Source organism: Poromitra crassiceps (genome assembly GCF_964638095.1).
Source record: "Poromitra crassiceps genome assembly, chromosome: 20".
Lineage (NCBI taxonomy): Eukaryota > Metazoa > Chordata > Actinopteri > Beryciformes > Melamphaidae > Poromitra > Poromitra crassiceps.
Window position 1 is genome coordinate 26,862,805 of NC_139637.1, and position 14,203 is coordinate 26,877,007.

The 14,203-nt window shown below is 45.3% G+C and overlaps 1 pseudogene across 1 annotated transcript in view; it reads right to left on the reverse strand.

The window, feature by feature from the left end:
* LOC310794707 (myosin-7-like) overlaps positions 1-14,203 on the reverse strand; it is a 109,179-nt pseudogene that overhangs the window by 60,338 nt on the left and 34,638 nt on the right. The window contains exons 15-19 of the transcript XR_014553963.1: positions 14,071-14,203; positions 13,311-13,490; positions 11,733-11,865; positions 2,637-2,719; positions 2,092-2,179 (exon numbers count right to left, since the gene is read on the reverse strand). The exon at positions 14,071-14,203 is cut by the window's right edge and continues 38 nt beyond it. The product of XR_014553963.1 is annotated as a myosin-7-like (transcript). The remainder of the gene's footprint in view (positions 1-2,091; positions 2,180-2,636; positions 2,720-11,732; positions 11,866-13,310; positions 13,491-14,070) is intronic.

A 14,203-nucleotide genomic window follows, 5' to 3' on the forward strand; every position in this document is an offset into this window, starting at 1 on the left:
TATTATAATAATAATAATAATAATAATAATAATAATAATAATAATAATAATAATAATAATAATACAGCAATACTAATAATAATAATATACTAATACTAATAATATTTGATTGAATTTATATAGCACTATCTTTCTGGATAGTGCCAATTAAGTAACGAGGGATGAATAGGTGGCCATGGTTGATACGCTTTACATATCAGGGGAGGGGAGGGAACTCAACTCATCCACCAGTGGTGGACCACCACTGATGTGTAGCGCCCACCTGGGGTGATGCACGGCAGCCATTTTGCGCCAGAACCCTCACCACACATCAGCCTATCACGGTGGAGAGTTGAGGACTGAATGTCCTTCTATTAATGACACTACTCTTCAGACAACGCCCCAAATAATTGCATGTTATAATAGTTCATCGCCGTTTCAACCCGAGCTTGCTAGGAATTTGTCTTAATGTGCTCTGGACTCGTGATTCTCAACCTTCTACACTCTGAAGTAATAATCCAAAAATGACCAGAAACTGACATTTTCAAAACAATATAGCCGGAAGTACAGCGCATGCGCCTCAGTCAACGCGGAAGTAACGTTAGTTCCGCCACTTTAGTTCCGCCACGTTAGTTCCGGCTGTGTATTTGCTTTGAAAATGACCATTTCTCGTAATTGTGGATTCTTGTTTCATAGCGTGGTGAGCACACGAGTCACAACATGTACATGTGAGTGTTTTGGTGCAGCTGGAATGTGTCTTTTTGGTGACTGAATGGGGATAGACTGCTGTACCGCTCACTACCATTGTAGTTAGCAGGAGGGGCGCGTGGCTACTTCATAACACACGCACAGGGAGGAGCATGCGCGATTATACGTTGGTGCACTGGCTGCACGTGCAACCCCTAGTGGCCAGATGTTGTTGTTGTTGTTGTTTTGTTTTTTTTACCTTTTATTTATACAGGGGGAGTCTCACTGAGCGCAATGCTCTCAGGAGTGCCCTGTTCAGAATGTGTTGTCATATCCTACTATAGCATTCAGTGTCTCCTATACAGTTATCTATTTGTGGAGGTACACCACAATAGATTTTGAGCACCACAAATAGATTTTGACTGCCACATATTAATTTCAAGTAGTTAACTGCAAACACCTGCTTTAGGAGCCCACTAGATGGTGCTCTGAGGCCCACCAGTGGGCCACAGTTCAGTGGTTGGGAAACACTATCATGCAGATAGAATAGGCTATATAAGGAGACTATTATTTTGTCATCACTGTAAAGCCACAGCATAGTGAAGAGGATATTAATGTGATGTGTGTCGTTCTTCATATCTACTAGCCTCTTCATTTTGCTCTCAGAGTGCCCCAGATTAATGCATTTTATTTAAAAATGTACAAAAATTCTTTATCCGGGGGGGCATAGCCCCTCCTTGAAACCCCCCTACCGGAGTAATATTGACTTCTGGGTGGTGCAACCCCTGTTTGGAAGGTCTAGAATCACCTATGGGGTATCTATCTTCTTGTTTTACTATAGAGAGGCAAAGTGACAAATAGGCGAATCTCCCAAAAATGTTGTTCCTTTAATGTCTTGTTTATGAAATTGCTCTGTCAACAACGGAGTTGACTCAAACTTTTAAAACTTGCGCAATGATAATACTGCATACACGTTCTTATCAACGTGGTGGCTGTGCCAGCACCCTGTGTGGGTAGCTTGCCGCTATCGGTGTGTGAATGGGTGAACGTAGGCACATTGTAAAGCGCTTTGGATAAAAGCGCTTTATAAATGCAGTTTCCATTCACTGTTTAGGTGCGTTTAGCCTCCACTATAGCCCTGCTGGCAGGTGATTGGATGAACCATCTGTCTATCACGTCTATCACGGGCTCGCTCTCGCCAGCGTCACACCTAAAGCCTGCCCCTAGCTGCCTCAGAGGATGCTGATTGGTCAGAACCACTGGTGCTTCAGATTCAAACCAATAGATTGCAGCGTGGCAAGATGGATTTGTCGTGGGGCAAATCCAGCTGCCTCACAAGGTTACTGAAACAACCCAGGCAGCAGAATATAAAATGAGAGCAGGTTTGCTAAATAGTCTTAGATGCTGATGTGTCGTCATGGTTACCTGGATCTTTGCTCTCGTTGGGGATGATGCAGCGGACGAAGTGAGGCTGCGTGCTGCGCAGGTTAGCCATCAGCTTGTTGAGATTCTCCTGTATGCAGACACGCCCCCCCCCACACACACACACACATATACACACACACACACACACACACACACACACACACACACACACACACACACACACACACACACACACACACACATATACACACACACACACACACACACACACACACACACACACACAAAGCATAGTTGGAGAATATATTACCGACTAGAGGAGGCACTACTGACACATACCCCACCACAGACCACAGACATGTGTATGTAGCAACATGTTTGATCCCGCGGACGGGAATTGAACCCGGGTGGTAGGTGAGTGCTTTTACCTCTACAATACCCATATGCCCCAAAATTGATCTGAATCTGGTGAGCAGCAGGTAGGCAGACAGACAGGCAGACAGACAGACGAGCAGGCAGGCAGACTGATTGACTGACTGACTGACTGACAGACAAAAGAACAAAAGACAGACAGGCAGACTGACCTTGTGCAGCTGGGAGACCGTCTGGAAGGAAGAGCCTTTCTTCCTCTTGTGTTTGGACTCAGCCCTTTTCTCAGGGTCGTTGGCTGAAACAACAGCAAAAACATCTGTCACTCTGTCACACTATCACCACGTTACACATCTCATACCTGTCACTCTGTCACACTATCACCACGTTACACATCTCATACCTGTCACTCTGTCACACTATCACCACGTTACACATCTCATACCTGTCACTCTGTCACACTATCACCACGTTACACATCTCATACCTGTCACTCTGTCACACTATCACCACGTTACACATCTCATACCTGTCACTCTGTCACACTATCACCACGTTACACATCTCATACCTGTCACTCTGTCACACTATCACCACGTTACACATCTCATACCTGTCACTCTGTCACACTATCACCACGTTACACATCTCATACCTGTCACTCTGTCACACTATCACCACGTTACACATCTCATACCTGTCACTCTGTCACACTATCACCACGTTACACATCTCATACCTGTCACACTACCAGCGTGCTTTCAAGCACGCTGTGGTCCAGCCTCGGATAAAAAAACCAAACCTTGATCCCTCTGTCCTTGCAAATTTCCGACCTATCTCACAGCTACCATTCCTGTCAAAAGTCTTAGAGCGCATCGTCCATCTACAATTACAATCTTTCCTTGAGCAAAACAATATACACGAAAAATTCCAATCTGGCTTCAAACCGCGCCATAGCACCGAAACGGCCCTTCTCCGCGTTTTCAACGACCTTATCCTAGCTGCCGATGCAGGTAACCCCTCTATCCTGCTGCTCCTGGATCTCACAGCCGCCTTCGACACTGTGGACCACAAAATACTTTTAGCCCGCCTCGAACACCACGTAGGCATCAGGGGTGTCGCCCTGGACTGGTTCCGGTCCTACCTTAGTAATCGGTCTTTCTCTGTGCAACTTGGTGACCTCTTCTCCTCTGTGGCCCCCCTCACCTGTGGTGTCCCCCAAGGATCAATTATGGGCCCCGCCCTCTTTTTGCTCTACATGTTACCCCTGGGTCAGATCATGGCAAAACACAACATCTCCTTCCATTGTTACGCCGACGACGTCCAGGTCTACCTTCCCCTAAAAGGGGTAACTCAAATCCAGCCCCTGCTAGACTGTCTGGCCGACATAAAGGGCTGGCTGTCAAAAAATTTCCTGACCCTAAACGAAAAGAAAACTGAGGTCATTGTCTTTAACAAGGTCCCCCCAGCCCCCCTCGTCGAAGCTCTCGGCCCCTTGGGCTCAAACCTCTCGACCTCAGTAAGAAACCTTGGAGTCATTTTCGACAGTGTTTTTAAATTCGAAAAGCAAGTCAGCGCTGTGGTAAAAAGCAGTTTTTATCATCTTAGGCTCCTGGCAAAGACGAAGGACTATCTCTCCCAGAAAAACCTGGAGACGGCGATACATGCTTTTATTACCACCCGCTTAGACTATTGCAACGCACTTTATGCGGGGATCGACCAGTCCCTGCTCCGCCGCCTCCAGATGGTCCAAAACGCGGCTGCGCGCCTCCTTACGGGCACCAAAAAATGTGAGCACATCAGCCCGGTTCTGTCCTCATTACACTGGCTGCCTGTGCGCTTCCGCATTGATTTTAAATTAGCCCTCACCGTTTTTAAAGCACTAAACGGAACGGCCCCTCCCTACATCTCTGAGCTGCTGCACCGCCACACCCCTTCCAGATCCCTTAGATCAGCAGACCAGTCCCTGCTGGTGGTGCCCAGAACCAGGCTGAAAACTAGGGGGGACAGAGCCTTCTCGGCTGCTGCTCCCAAGCTCTGGAACAGCCTCCCCCTCCATGTAAGAGACACTTGAGGTTTTTAAATCACAACTAAAAACCCACCTGTTCTCCCTGGCCTTCCCCCCACTTAGCCCTCAATAGGTCCCTGGCTTTACTGTTTATTGTTTTTATTGTTTTACTGTTTTTATTGTTCTATTGTCTTATTGTCTTATTGCCTCTAGTCCTTCTCCCTCATTTTAAATTGCCATTATTTCTTGTATTGTGTCATATTTTATTTAGTACTTTGCACTCATCTGTTTATTTGTACCTGCCTATACCTGTGAAGCACTTTGGTTCCAGCTGCCGCTGTATGGAAATGTGCAATATAAATAAAGTTGACTTGACTTGACTTGACTTGACACACTATCACCACGTTACACATCTCATACCTGTCACACTATCACCACGTTACACATCTCATACCTGTCACACTATCACCACGTTACACATCTCATACCTGTCACACTATCACCACGTTACACATCTCATACCTGTCACACTATCACCACGTTACACATCTCATACCTGTCACACTATCACCACGTTACACATCTCATACCTGGCATTCTGTCACACTATCACCACGTTACACATCTCATACCTGTCACACTATCACCACGTTACACATCTCATACCTGTCACACTATCACCACGTTACACATCTCATACCTGGCATTCTGTCACACTATCACCACGTTACACATCTCATACCTGTCACACTATCACCACGTTACACATCTCATACCTGGCATTCTGTCACACTATCACCACGTTACACATCTCATACCTGGCATTCTGTCACACTATCACCACGTTACACATCTCATACCTGTCACACTATCACCACGTTACACATCTCATACCTGTCACACTATCACCACGTTACACATCTCATACCTGTCACACTATCACCACGTTACACATCTCATACCTGTCACACTATCACCACGTTACACATCTCATACCTGGCACTCTGTCACACTATCACCACGTTACACATCTCATACCTGTCACACTATCACCACGTTACACATCTCATACCTGGCATTCTGTCACACTATCACCACGTTACACATCTCATACCTGTCACACTATCACCACGTTACACATCTCATACCTGTCACACTATCACCACGTTACACATCTCATACCTGGCATTCTGTCACACTATCACCACGTTACATATCTCATACCTGTCACTCTGTCACACTATCACCACGTTACACATCTCATACCTGTCACACTATCACCACGTTACACATCTCATACCTGTCACTCTGTCACACTCTCACCACGTTACACATCTCATACCTGGCATTCTGTCACACTATCACCACGTTACACATCTCATACCTGTCACACTATCACCACGTTACACATCTCATACCTGTCACACTATCACCACGTTACACATCTCATACCTGGCATTCTGTCACACTATCACCACGTTACATATCTCATACCTGTCACTCTGTCACACTATCACCACGTTACACATCTCATACCTGTCACACTATCACCACGTTACACATCTCATACCTGTCACTCTGTCACACTCTCACCACGTTACACATCTCATACCTGGCATTCTGTCACACTATCACCACGTTACACATCTCATACCTGTCACTCTGTCACACTCTCACCACGTTACACATCTCATACCTGGCATTCTGTCACACTATCACCACGTTACATATCTCATACCTGGCATTCTGTCACACTATCACCACGTTACATATCTCATACCTGGCATTCTGTCACACTATCACCACGTTACACATCTCATACCTGTCACACTATCACCACGTTACACATCTCATACCTGTCACTCTGTCACACTCTCACCACGTTACACATCTCATACCTGGCATTCTGTCACACTATCACCACGTTACACATCTCATACCTGTCACACTATCACCACGTTACACATCTCATACCTGTCACACTATCACCACGTTACACATCTCATACCTGGCATTCTGTCACACTATCACCACGTTACATATCTCATACCTGTCACTCTGTCACACTATCACCACGTTACACATCTCATACCTGTCACACTATCACCACGTTACACATCTCATACCTGTCACTCTGTCACACTCTCACCACGTTACACATCTCATACCTGGCATTCTGTCACACTATCACCACGTTACACATCTCATACCTGTCACTCTGTCACACTCTCACCACGTTACACATCTCATACCTGGCATTCTGTCACACTATCACCACGTTACATATCTCATACCTGGCATTCTGTCACACTATCACCACGTTACATATCTCATACCTGGCATTCTGTCACACTATCACCACGTTACACATCTCATACCTGTCACACTATCACCACGTTACACATCTCATACCTGGCATTCTGTCACACTATCACCACGTTACATATCTCATACCTGGCACCACCGTAAAGTCATGACCCGTCATGCTAAAAATATATTCTATAGTGTATAGTATTTGCATGCATTAGTATAGTAGTGATTTTTGTTTAATTATTGCAGGCTATTTCTGCCTATAGACGCATGGAAGTGACACGAAAGCAGATGATGTCAGTTGAGTAGGCGGTCCTTCAAGATATGTCGTCAAATGAGTCCCAGACCACCTCGGCAAGTGTCCAGGGGCCAGTTGCACCAACTGGTCTTACACTGGTCTTAAGCTAAGTTGGTCGTAACTTTACGACCTAACAGCTACGCCGGTTGCACCAAGACGGCTTAAGCCTTCTTTCACTACGCCCAGGCGTAACTCCTACGCCTGGTCAGAAGGAGGCGTAGCGCCTGCCTGTAACAGAGATCTCCGTGTCTTATCAGCGGAGACCTTTTTGAGTCCTTACCGTCATCATCGTAACACAGCCAGTTCTCCGTCTTTTGAAGCATGATGTTAGATTACAACGAACTAGTTGTGTGGCTTAGCCTTCCCAAATGTTGCCGTTAATTTTTTTAGAATTTAATACATAGAATTGGGAACGTTACATTCAATTTCATTCAGACTGTCTGTCTGGCTCAATCGCCGCCATTTTTCCCCCGGAGCGAGGGAGGGTGGGAGGAGTGTAGTGTAGTGATGCACTTACAGTAGTGGCTGAGAGAGCGTAGTGGCACAGTGCGCTCCAAGCAGGTCGCGAGGCACACATCATCCAATCAGGGTGCATTCCCTGGCAATTCACATGGACGCGCATTGCTACGACCGGCGTAGTTAAGACTAGATGTAAGCCGTGTTGGTGCAACAGGCGTAAATCCACTCTAAAGACTGGTCTTAACTAAGACCGACGTAGGAGTTACGACCAGGCATAGTTAAGACCAGTTGGTGCAACCGGCCCCAGAGTTTTGCACCCCCGCCGCCAAACGCATCCCCACCTCACAGGAGCATATTGTAATGATTTATACAGAAAGGTAGCTGTTTAAAAATGATGTAATTGTTTGGGTAGACGTGACCTCCCTGTTTTTAAGTTAAAGTATGCGTCTGTCTATCGCCGAGCTCCACAAACAGCTCGCCGAGGGCTCGGAGCGCCTAGTGTGAACTCGTCATAGAGCTCAGTAGAATTCTCCTTCAAGAAGTTTAGTGTCTGGTTACAGTGTCTGGTTACAGTGTCTGGTTACAGTGTCTGGTTACGGTGTCTGGTTACGGTGTCTGGTTACGGTGTCTGGTTACAGGTTCTGAAAGTCCGGTGGGTGCATCACTACAAACGCACTAAGCTTTATTCAAACTCATAGAACTTCATTTTAACGTCCCTGGAAACCAAACATAAATGTGTGTTTTGAGTTTGTCATAGGAAGATTTGAGTTTGGGAGCTCAAGAGAGAGTCACAGTCCTGGACTGGCAAATGCCGAATGACACAGTGCATGTGAGAGTAACGTCTGGGAGGAAGGGGAGCAGGATTTTTTAAATATCAGTTTGACAGACAACTTTATCTTTTATCTTTATCTTTATTGTTTATTGAAGCTACAACTACGAGCTACTTTATGAGTTGTGCTTTTATGACGGGATAAACAGCAAACAATAAAAACAGGGAAATGGCAATATGCATTTGGGTTCAAACTAATGTCTACAACTTTTTGATGCTTACAATTAGTCACATAAGACCCTAAATTACATAGTTGGAATGTTTTGGTGCATTTTGCTTGCCAGGGTCTTTAAAAGCTATTCAAGCTCCCAAGGTTTCAAAAGGCACCAAACATGTCAGGCTGAATTATAGGTTAATGTGTATTGGATGTTTGATGTAACGGTGCAGCCATTATGGGGGAAAATAAAATTCTAACTTTGAAGCTTCTTAGGGGAAATTCACACTCAACACTCACTCACTCACTCACTCAATTACTACTCGCTCACTAACTCACTCACTGACTCACTCACTTACTTACTTCACTTACAGCATGAGTATAGTAGTTAGTCAGTCAGTCAATCAGTCAGTCAGTCAGTCAGTCAGTCAGTCAGTCAGTCAGTCAGTCACTTAGCTGGTGAGCATCTTTTTGTAAACAGACCCTGGGGTTTCCTCCATACTGTATATAACCCCCTACTAAAGACACGCAGATTGAAGATGGTCGTCTGACCAGCGGCGGTTGGAAGAAGTTGGTCCCCGGGCGCTTCACTGCAGCTGCCCACCGCTTCTGGCCTGAACCATGGAGGAGGATGGGTCAAATGCAGAAGACACATTTGACGGCGCCTCTGAACCATGTGTGTGTGTGTGTACTAGCCACCATGAACATGTGTATGCATTGATGTGTGTCTGTGACAAATAAAGACAGGGGGCCCTATCTTGGTACAGGTGCTATTTCCTTTTTGCGCTTGCGCACCTGTTTGCGTGCCTTAAAGGGATAGTGGACAGTGGATTATTGGACATGAAGTTGTATGAACTCCATACCAGCTGTAGAGTGTATGGGGAGCTGACTTGCTGATCCATGAGCCCCGTGGGCGGAGCTCCAGCTTGATCTGAGTGGAGAAAAACGAGTCCCGACGGACATTCTAGGGTCACGGAGTTATCAAGTTTTACTCCTAAAGAAAGCATGCATGTGTTATGACATCTCATTTCAACAATAAAACCGCAGTCTTGCTGTTGATCAGACCGCGCTATTTATTGGCACTACTTTCTGGCTCTGCACTGCATCCACGCTGGTCATTATAACACTGTGTACTAGGTGTTTCAGAGACAGCGCGCTCTGTAAACAGGCTACTAAAACATACTAAACATGTCTGACTATGAAAGCAATGAATATATGTCGTTTACACCAGATTCGAGGGGATGTCTTTATGAACCTGAGTTCATACAACTTCATGTCCAATAAGCCGCACTATCCCTTTAAGGCACGCAAACAGGTGCGCAAGCGCAAAAGGGGGATAGCACCTGTACCAAGATAGGGCCCCCTGTCTATTTGTCACAGACACACATCAATGCATACACATGTTCATGGTGGCTAGTACACAATAATCCGCACTATCCCTTTAACACCTGCTTTATGCTATCGTCCCTACAGGGACGAGAGCAGTCCGCCTCACGCAAGTGTCCAGGTGTTATGCCGAGTTTTGCACCCCCGCCCGGCCGCCGCTAACCGCATCCCCACCTCACGGGAGCATATTGTAATGATTTATACAGAAACTTAACTGTTTAAAAATGATATAATTGTCTGGCTAGACATGACCTCCCTGTTTTTTAAGTTAAAACAGCACCGAAATATGGTGAGGATGCATTTCTCGGCAGGGGTGCAGAACCGTTCACGGCACCTGCCGCAGGCGCAAATTAGAGGCGTGCCAAGTCATCTGCGCCCCCAAAATGCCAGTGCAAACGGGATTTGGGTGGTCTTAAGCACCAGAATTATTCACAGGAGTGTCCAGGCAATGCCTGGGCGTTACATCAATCAAACCATTCAGATTCCCGTCTCGCAATCGCTGTAATACAGTTTGCGCGAGGGATGCAATATGTTTTAATTCAAAATTTAGATAGGCCTATCTCACAATAACATCACATCATATACCTGTTCAAAACATCTGTGATTTGATGCAATTCGGGTTATTTTGTTGACTGGACATTGGACAATAGAAACGTGTTTGCAGCGGGGAAACAGCAGAGACAAAAGAAAAGATGGGAGGATTTAGAGTGGACTCAATTGAAACTCTGTGAAACAGTTGTGAGAGCTGCGTGCAGAGGACAGAGGAGCTGCGTGCCGAGGACAGAGAGAGATGGAGAGGTGATGGTCCAGGAAAGTAATCAAGGAATTCCTCTGCACTGCGCTGCGCAGCGCGAACATTATGGTGCGCTCAAGCGCAGCGGGGTATTTTTGCGCTTAAGAGGTGCTTTTCAAAGCTCTTAGCGCATTAAGTAATTGCGCGCATGCTGACGATAGGAGAACGCCTGGTTTGGCATGTGGCACGCCTACCCCATGCATGTCCAGTACAATTATAACAGGCATTAGTGATGCGCGGGCCGCAGTTATAACCGCGCTGACCGCGGATATCCCGCCCCGCGGGCGGGCCAGATCATAAAAATAAACATTCTGATTAATAGCGGATGGGTTGCGGGCGGTTGAAACGATGTATCATTAATGAGAAAGAATAATATTAATTACGTTCTCTAGTCTATGAACGTATTTTAAGCTACATTTTTCGTCAGGCACATTCTTAGTCGCCTATTGTAGATCCATCAAAGGACCCACGGCCGTAAACCAAACAAAGAAGCCATGTGCTAGGTCGCGTCTCCACTTTTCGTCCATATATGGTCAATGACGTCACCCACAAAAAGGAGTCTCTGCTGAAGACTGTTTGAAGAGAAGACGCGTTCATATTTTCCCATACAAAGAGGCAATCAAGTACTAAACTTAAAGCTATAGCGTTAGCCGAGTAAACTACATGAGGGCAAGTGGTGGAATGGACATAATAGTCTACAGAATGGAAGTTTATTTGGAGTCTTGGACTGCGATCGCACCAACGGCAGCAGAAACCGTAAGTTCGCTCCTTTTATAGCGTTTTGTAGCGTTTATAGCCTCGGGTGCATGCCGGGCGCGGATCTATAAATAGTATGAAATCATTTGCGCGGATTTATGGCGGGCGGACAGTTCATGCATACACGCGGATTAGGATGGCATAAAAGCTCATCCGCGCATCTCTAACAGGCATGCACTTGTGCACGCCCCAAATTTGCATTGCACGTGGTGTTAAACCGGCGCAAAACCAACGCAAACGCCAAATTACCGCTTTTGCGACGATAGGCCCCAGGGTCTGTCCGTCCGATTCAAAAGATTAGATGTTGAGTTTGGTTACCCATCTCAAAGCTGATGAAGGTCTCGAACAGTCCAGACATCAGTTTGTTGGCGGACTTCTGGAACAGAACCACCACTGGCTCATTCAGAGGATCTCTGTTCTTATCCAGCCAGCCCACGATGTTGTACGGCACCTGGGAGATGTGACATAATAATCAGCCACAGTAGGACAGTAGTAGTAGTAGTAGTAGTAGTACAAGTACTTATTTGCTATTTTATTGTGTTACTACTGTTTTGTGTTATTTGATTAATCATTTTTGTGTAAAGTACTTCTGCTTTTGAAAAGTGCTATATAACTAAAGTGTATTATTATTATTATTATTATTATTATTATTATTATTATTATTATTATTATTATTATTATTATTATTATTATTATTATTGTAGTAGTAGTGGTAGTAGTGGTAGTGGTAGTAGACACACATAAATACCGTTCCCATGTTTTGAGCCACGGCAGCATTAATTGCGCACTTTTTATAAATTCCTAGGTCTAATAACTGTTTGTTTGTTTGTTTTGGTCTCGGGCTGAGTGTATGTGACAACGGCGGGCGAGTTGATCTCGGTCTGCGTCTCAAGCGGGTTGGGTTGGGTCGGATTAGATTTTTTAGGACTGTTGAGAAAGGAGGACAGCACTCCAAGTTGAATACTTTTATTGCCACACAGACGTTTGTGCAGCAGCCCTTCTTCAGCGTGTGTGCAGGAGAGGTGTTTAGGCTATGATCTGTGATGGGCTGAGAGATCTCCAAATTGGCATGGATAAATGACAGCATGCAGCCGCAACCGGACTGGATCTCTGTGGATCGGAGCTTGGAAGGGAAGAATGTGATTGGTTTACTGCAGATCGCCAACGGCCACACTTGTGAATAATTCTATGCTTAAAGCCCCATTCAGCAAGTTTTCCAAGTTTTGCTATTGGGGAAACTGCGCCCTCTGCGTGCAATAGTATCGATAACGATATCGCCGTTCAAAGTCAACAAAACACAGCGCCAGAAAGCTCTATGTACATGTTGTGACATCGGGTACTCACCACGTGATGAAATAATAATCCATAGTTCCGTGAAACATCATTTTCGTAGCAAATCCAAATCGAGTTACTTCCTGGTTTCCAGGAAGACAACGCTGCCGCTGTAGAGCGCATGCGCGCATTTTTTTATTTTTTTATTTTTTTATTGCCTCGGGACGTGGCAGACAAACTGCTTAGTCCCAGGGCTGGCCAATGGAGGGCGGTGTGGGATAAATAAAGGCGAGAGTCTCCCTATTACAAGTCAATCTACCATGTCCTGTGACTAAAAATATCTTATATTACAGTAAAAAATGTCAAAAATCTTACTGATTGGGGCTTTAAAAAGGCGTAGTTACATGGTTAGCGCCGGAAAAATTTGAGAATGCCCACGCCCACTAATAGCGCCGCGCTGCGCAAATTTAAGGCCATGTGGAGAATAGAGCCCATGATCTTTGTGTGCAACATGTGACATAGAAGAACGCCAGGATTGGATGATGAGGCACTCCACAGTGTCTCTATTAGTGGTTGTTTTAGTACTGATAGTACTCCTGTTAGCAATAGTAGAAACAGACTCACCACCCCAGCATAGTGAATCAGCTCAAAGTGAGTCTCATATTTGCGTTTCTTGTCGGGTCGAGGCCGTAGGAAGTTGGGCGACTTCCCCAGGTGGTTGTCATAGAGTTTGGTTTTAAAGCTCTGGTCCGTGGCCTTTGGAAACATACACTCCTCCTCCATGATGGACAGAATACCTAGGGGCTACAGACAGAGAGAGACAGACAGACAGACAAAGCGAGAGAGAGAGAGAGAGAGAGAGAGAGAGAGAGAGAGAGAGAGAGAGAGAGGAAGACAGATACATCAAAAACAAGAGGAAGAAAGAAGGATGAATGGGCTCAGTCCTCACTTTGCAAACATGTAATCACTTTGCAAAAATAAAAAAAATTACTTTGCAAAAACAAATCTCACTTTGCAAAGAATGAATGTCCTCACTTTGCACAAATAAACAAGTCTCACTGACAACAAATGTCCTCACTTGGCAAAGAATGTCCTCACTAATGTCCTCACTTGGTAAAGAATGTCCTCACTAATGTCCTCACTTGGCAAAGAATGTCCTCACTTGGCAAAGAATGTCACCGCTTTGCAAAAATGAAGTGTTCTCACTTTGTAAAAAAAAATCTCACTTTGCTAAAAATGTCCTCACTATGCAAAAAAAATACATTGCAAAAAATATCACATTGCAAAATAGATTCTCACGTTGCAAAAATTGTCCTCATTTTGAAGGTCTAAAAGTCAAATTGGTCCTCACAATGATAGCAAAACAACACACACACACACACACCCTCTCTATCAGGTCTATGCAGGCCTGCAGGTCCAAACCGAAGTCGATGAAGGTCCACTCGATGCCCTCCGTCTTGTACTCCTCCTGCTCCAGGATGAACATGTGGTGGTTGAAGTACTGCTGCAACTTCTCG